Source organism: Mytilus edulis, chromosome 11 (assembly GCF_963676685.1).
Source record: "Mytilus edulis chromosome 11, xbMytEdul2.2, whole genome shotgun sequence".
NCBI classification, from domain to species: Eukaryota; Metazoa; Mollusca; class Bivalvia; order Mytilida; family Mytilidae; genus Mytilus; species Mytilus edulis.
This window is the reverse complement of record NC_092354.1, coordinates 7,761,840-7,768,676: the sequence shown is the minus strand read 5'-3', so window position 1 is coordinate 7,768,676 and position 6,837 is coordinate 7,761,840. Positions and strand designations below refer to the sequence as shown.

The 6,837-nt window shown below is 32.0% G+C and overlaps 1 long non-coding RNA gene across 1 annotated transcript; it reads left to right on the top strand.

The window, feature by feature from the left end:
* Window positions 1-3,366: 3,366 nt before the first annotated feature.
* Window positions 3,367-5,764, top strand: LOC139494739 (uncharacterized). Its single transcript, XR_011657129.1, has 3 exons — window positions 3,367-3,565; window positions 4,581-4,901; window positions 5,675-5,764. It is a non-coding gene; the product is annotated as an uncharacterized lncRNA (long non-coding RNA).
* The last annotated feature ends 1,073 nt before the right edge of the window (window positions 5,765-6,837 follow it).

Here is a 6,837-nt window from a genome sequence, read left to right as displayed (position 1 = left end):
ATTTATACATAATAATACAATTTCAAGCGTCCAGTTTCATTCCTGATGGTACTAAAGTTTTGGGATAAACAAAACATTAAGAGATTTAAGATAAGTTAGAATGGCTGACATATTTATAGTTTTGTTTCTGTGAAGAAAGTCGTCAAAACGAGGTGCACGATGACAGACATTATGTATAGTGGGAACTATTATGATTCTTCAAAGTTGTAATCTCATTGATGCTTATACTAGAAAAGATTTATCTTATTTGATACAAGTTTTAGTCATCATTTAATTACCTTAACCAAAATACACAAAAATACCTTTTACAGTCTTAGCGGTGATCTTTTAATGTTGTTTTAACAGATTTTTTGAATATTTAAATGAAGTTCAAATTAATACACTACATGACACGCTTCATACCATGGTTTAAAATAAAATATTGTGTAAGGCACCAAAATTTTATCTTGGGTGGTGGAGTGTTGGCATTTTTTTCTTTCTAGGAACAAACAATACATTTCAATATTTTTTTCGATAAATGATTTTTTTACTAAAAGGAGTAATAATTTGTTATTTACACTTAACTTGATATTAAATATGATATCTCCCTATTAAATTAACAGGAGAACAAAAAATCTCTTTCTCACTTATCTTAGGAAGCAAAATATTTTTTCAAGAAATTAAGAATCAAACAATTTGTTTACCCCCCCCCCAAAAAAAAATAAAACACACACAACATATGAATAAATTGTACCATACATTAATGTTTGATATTTGTACTTACCTATTGATGGAATAACTTTCTGTGCTTCTGTTTTTCTGTCTGACTTGTAAAACAATACAGAGGACAGTCAGGACATTTTCCAAGCTCTGCTTGTTTGTACTTCGGCATGTGTATATCCTCATATTCGGTAACATCTGAGTCACATATATCAATAAAAGTTAAAAAATGTCCCTCATGCTTAGTATCTGGTCTTGGAGAAGGTAATCCCTTAAATCTTCTTAATAAGCTACAAGCTTCCTGTTTAATCACTGGGTTCTCTGTACAATGTATACAATTTAATTTTGTGCACTTAATAATTGTGATGCTATGGATGCGTCTATAGATATGTCCAATACATTGCTGTAATTCTTCAAATAATTCCGGATTTTTCTTAATAGCTGTAGGAGATTTTGACAGTAGTTCATGTATATGAGAGTGATCTCGAGTTGGACCCCCTTCTTCCAAACAAGGCTGATATAAAGATTTTACATCAAAACCGTCAAATTTAAGATTATTCCAATATTCATTTAGGCGTCTCATTGCAGTGTCAAAAACAACTGCTTCTTTTTGAGTCTTCTCCTCTTTAGAAAGCTTTTGTTGACATGGAGCCTTTTCTTCACCATGTATGTTTGGTGGTTGAATCACACCAGCAAGAGCATCAGAAAGTGGTGACCATGCATGTTCTATTGGATTGTAAGCAGATTGACCAGGACAGTAACTGTTCAATACTAGTGCATCTAATTTACTAAGTTTCCAAAGTCTATACATAAAATAAATATTAGTTAAAGAGTGCATTGTCCAGTCTGGGCCATTATCACTTATGATAATGCATATAGATTTACCCAAAGAAAACTGTTCTTTTAAAATCGGAATAAGATCATTTGTATGACTTTCAACAGTTGACTTGTGAAACTGAGAAACCCTATTCACTACAGTTAGTGGTCCGGTGCGGTAAATGGGATAGTGCTCCCTGTTCAGTTCATCTTGGCATTTATTTTGTATGTTTTGTTCAGAAGATTTTGAACATAATAACATATATCCACATTGTGTTATTAAATATCCTGGAAAAGGAAAATCATGGTCAGGAAAATCTGGCCTGTCACCAGAAGGATAAAACCGACGTAGCTGATGATATCTACTTACTGCAAGTGTTCCTATATGAATTTTATTTTTATTGTCACAAGATAATAAAACACAGTCATTTGAGTACTTTGAAGCAAATTCCATCGAGTATTTCACACGGGTTGAATAAAAGTGAGAATTCGCATCTTCCTTTCTAATATTGTTTTGTTTACTACACAGCTTAGCATCTATCTCTTGTTTATAAACTGTCGATGATGATTTTAATCTTTTATCTGGGGGAGCTAACATATGATGAACTGTGGTTTTGTGGATTCCTCTTTCCTTTAAACCTGGAATCTTATCCACAAGTTTATTTTTTATCTGATCTAATGTAACACCGGAAGATCGGGCTGTATCACAACGTCTACGCGAATCTGCCTGGTAACCATGTTCTTCAATGAAATCTTTTGCAGTTGGTACGATATTTGGAAACATTGAAGTTAGCGATTTTCTCCCACGTTTTCCAGGTTCAGTTCGCTGATCTTTGAGCGATGATACAGTGTTTGATTTAAGATTATATGGTGTGTCTGGTGTATTACCAGACCTAGATAAAATCCAAGCAGATGGGGTTGATTTTTCTGTAGAAGTAGCTTCCTCCAACTGCTTGACTGGCGTTTGGTTAGATTTATCGAACATCCAGTCAATTTCATCGTCACTTGATACACTATCCATTATTTACCCAAGTGTATTCGGATCTATAAGAACTTTGACATTCTGTATTTTATTTTCTATATAGTTTTTTCCATTGGAAGTAACAAGTGTGTAACACAAAATAATAATTCTAATGTTTGTCAATTTTGCCAGTGTCTTGTAAGAATTAATAAGGACATCATCAGAAATAACAGAGTATGATGCATCAAAGTATTCAAGATTCAACAGGTATGAAAGAATTGCTATGAAGTCCTCACCAGAAATAATAATTCCATTTGATATGTCTAACATACTTAAAAATCTACACCCATTTGCTATTTGCAAAATTCCTACATTTGTTATCAAGTTGTTTATGGATCCAATAACCAGTTTGCGCAAATATTTCAAGGATGATATTTGTAAACAAGACCTATTAGTGATATTCAAGCAATCATTTATGTACAATGATTGTAAATTTATTGCAGAATCCAGAAGTTTTATTAGAATAGTGTCAGTAACTGAAGTATGGCCTATATTAAGACTTACTAGTTTCTTCAATTTTTCACAAAATCCTGTTTCATTAGCAAAGGATCCATTTATAGATGTACAATGAAATATATCAAAGTCCAAAAATCTGTAAACAGATTCTGTAATATTGATCAAATCAATGTCCGTAATGTGAATGTTACTCAAATGAAAAGATCCCAGTGTATGTTGATTTAATGTTACACTTTTAAAAAAAAATACAAACTTGACGAAGTCGCACTAAATCTTCTACTTCCAAATACCGAAATACAATTAACCACAATTCCGGTGGTACACTGAAAAAAATACCTTGTCAGAATGACTAGTCTGTCTAGTAATCTCAGTTAGATGTCTAGTAGATCAAATCGTTACTGTTTAACCTAGTACCTTTACTCAGCATGCATAGTGAAATTTGATGATGCCCGCTATGACGTCTTATCTTAAACATCTGGATAGCCGACGCACATCTTCTCGCGCCTCAACACGTGCTTTCATAACAAAGAAAATGGACAAGAATTAAGTTCACATCGTTTCCTTAGAAAAAAGGTAAATATTTCTTATGTTCTGCAAAGTTTGTCATTTTTTAATGTAATATTGTTAAAGTACCTTTTTTTTTTTTTTTAAGAAATCGCAAATATAACTAAGACAACATAGCTGGTAAACGGCTACAATGAGGATACACAAACTTAAATTGTCTGTTTCTGTTATGAATATTTCCAATTTAATACTCTTATAGTCTATTTTTCTTCCAATATCCGACAAGTATGCTTTTGTGGGAATATTGGTTGCTTATATATAGGGAATCACTGAACAAACTGTAGCCCCCCTTTTAGGTCAGTAAGTGAGCTTCCTTACATAAAGTTCTTGATCTACCACTGATTAATGATTTGTTTTTTGGGTTACCATATGGCTATATTGATTCTACCAGCTGCACCTATTTGTTCGCTTCTTTAAAGTCGCTTGGTTTGGGTGTAAAAGCTTGTAGGGGCTTCAAGATTGACAGGACTTGAAAATAATTTTTGTCCGTGTTGCAAATATTTTAAGCTGCATACAATATATATCTCTTTTCTTGTCCTTGTATTTGCTTTATACCTACAACCCTAATTTTTTCATCATATTAGCAGAAACATAGGTAAAATATATTTTTTCTAAATAAAGTACAACTTGCTTTTGGATGGCTTTTGTCATTTGACTTTAATGTTAATAACAGTTAGTTGTCAGTTTGTTCAGAAGTATAAAGAAAGGGGTGCGTAAAGAACACCAATACATGTATGTGTTAACCAATACATGTACAAAAAAATCAGACATGTTGCAATATAACGCGAAACATGAAATGTCTCATTCACATATAGATAAACATATATAAACAGATAAAGGCAAATGAAATTTCAGAATGTTAACTACTTATAACCAACATAGATCTATTTTCCTAATTCTAACAGTTGCTATATAAACTATAAAAAAAAGTCTCCATGCAGGTGTTGGGTACACTAAGAAAATTTGAAGCAGTTACAATTTAAGGGTTATATATACTTAAACAATTACATTATTTTATTTACAGCAATTATATGGGTAGACCTTCCTGAAATCCAAAGCGAAAATACAAAAGAAAGAAGAGAGAACAAAATCGACAAAAGAAAAAGGAATCTGTGCATATTTCAAGCTATTGTTTATGTGCAAGTGATCCTGCTGCTCTGCTCTAAGTTCGTCTTCAGAAACAGACCGTACAGTTGACACCTGTTATTCAACCAGTAAAACAAAAAAATGAAAAGCCGGACCTGGAGACAAAGTTGACCTATATCAATGATCCATTGTACATAAGATTTCAAGAATATCAGTTACTTGAAAATAGAAAGAAACAGATTGATATGGCAAAATTTTGGTAAGTGTACAAAAATGTATTACTATTTTAAATAAGTATGAGAAAGAAGATGTGGTATAATTGCCAATGAGACAACTCTCCACAAGAGACCAAATGACACAGAAATTCCAGCCTTCAACAACGAGCAAAGCCCATACCACATAGTCAGCTATAAAAGGCCCCGAAGTTACAAATGTAAAACAATTCAATGAGAAAACTAACGGCCTTATTAATGAAAAAAAATGAAGAAAAAAGTGTATGGTCAAAGAACAAAAAATATTGAAAATAAAACTGAAGTAAAATTAAATGGACATTTGTACATTTGAAAATTAAGAACCGAAAAATGAATTCAGTTAACCTTTACTTTTTTAAATGCAAAATTCAAACTGAAACAACTTATATTTTTACGACACAAGGAATCTTCGTTCCTTTAGGATTGGAAAGATGCATCTGCTGTCTTGAGCCAGTTCTTCTGCTGAGAAGTGCACTTGTGTTGTATATTTCATAAAAATGCATAATAATTATTTGTTGTCTGTAATTCATTGCTGCTGATGTACATGTACTTTGAAAGAAACAACCAAAAAGTTGAATATTTCAAAAATATTAGGTCAGAAACAGGAAGTGACGTGTATATGGCATATTGAAATAATCACAATTCAGGAGTACATGATCATTATGTTGTACCTGGCTGACATAAAAAAAAATGAGTCCGTGAAACTAAAGTTTCATTACACACTTCACTATCGGTTATTCAATTCTATTCACATCTTACATTCTATCTCTGTATTTTGCAGATCTGGGAAGTAGAACCAGGGAACAGGGATGAATTCCAAAGAGTCCAAGAAGTATTGGTAGAACCAAGAACAATTGATGACCAAGTTTGGACCAGAATTATCAAAATAAATGATATTAAATGTTTTGCTTTGTTTCGAGTATTTTTATTTACTATTCTTAATGTTAGTGTTCTAAAATAGGTAATACAAAAAAACAAAAAAAAACATAAATGTTAACAGGTTTATAAAATCAACAAGAAGTACATGATTGAGAAATTTGGTATAATATAAATGAGACAATTATCAACAGAGGACATGTTTTCTTTAATGGGGTTTATTGTCAGTGGTTTCCTGAAGTTTATTTCTGATTGATTTCGTTAAGCCTATGTTTAGATTTTGCAGTCAAATCCTTTTCTCTCTTCACTGGACGCTCTTGAGAATGAGGAAATGCATGTGGAACATGCATTATCTTAGGGACTGGCTAGTCAGGCTGCGTTCGCAGCAAGAGATAACTTGACTAGGATGATAAGTAGACTTGGCTATTGGTTTAGTACAAAAACTATTTTAACAAAGTCAAAATGACTAGCAAAGCTAGTTAATATACAAAAATAACAAGTCAATTGACTTTTGACATAGTCATCCTGTGGACAGTCAATTTGACTAGGTAAGCTAGTCAGTTTGAATAGTGTATTTTTTCAGTGTAAGAGTTCACTCATAGTACACTTTAATACATTCAAGAAAAAGTGCTAAATGCTATATCATAGAACATGCATGGCGATATATTCTAATAAAGATTTACAAATGCTCTCTAAAAAGCTCATAAGACCAGTTTATTTGCCCTATATATATTAAAGCTCAATATAAATGCACATCATTCCATGGGACATTAAATGTTGTAGAATTGAAAACAGAATAATTATGTTAACTGTTATTCGGTTTAAATAAAGTTAATATATAGATTTAATTTTCTTAATTTCATATACATATCGAAAGTTTTCTTTTATATCCCCCCCCCCCAAATGTATTGCACAGTTTGATAGCTTGCAGTGTAAATTAATCCAGAAAGTTGAAAAAGGCATTTTACCAAGACATTGAAATGTCTGCAAAATATTAATAACTACACAGAATAAAGACGTATTGCCAATATATTTTTAAACATCACATTTATAAACAAGCATCTTTTA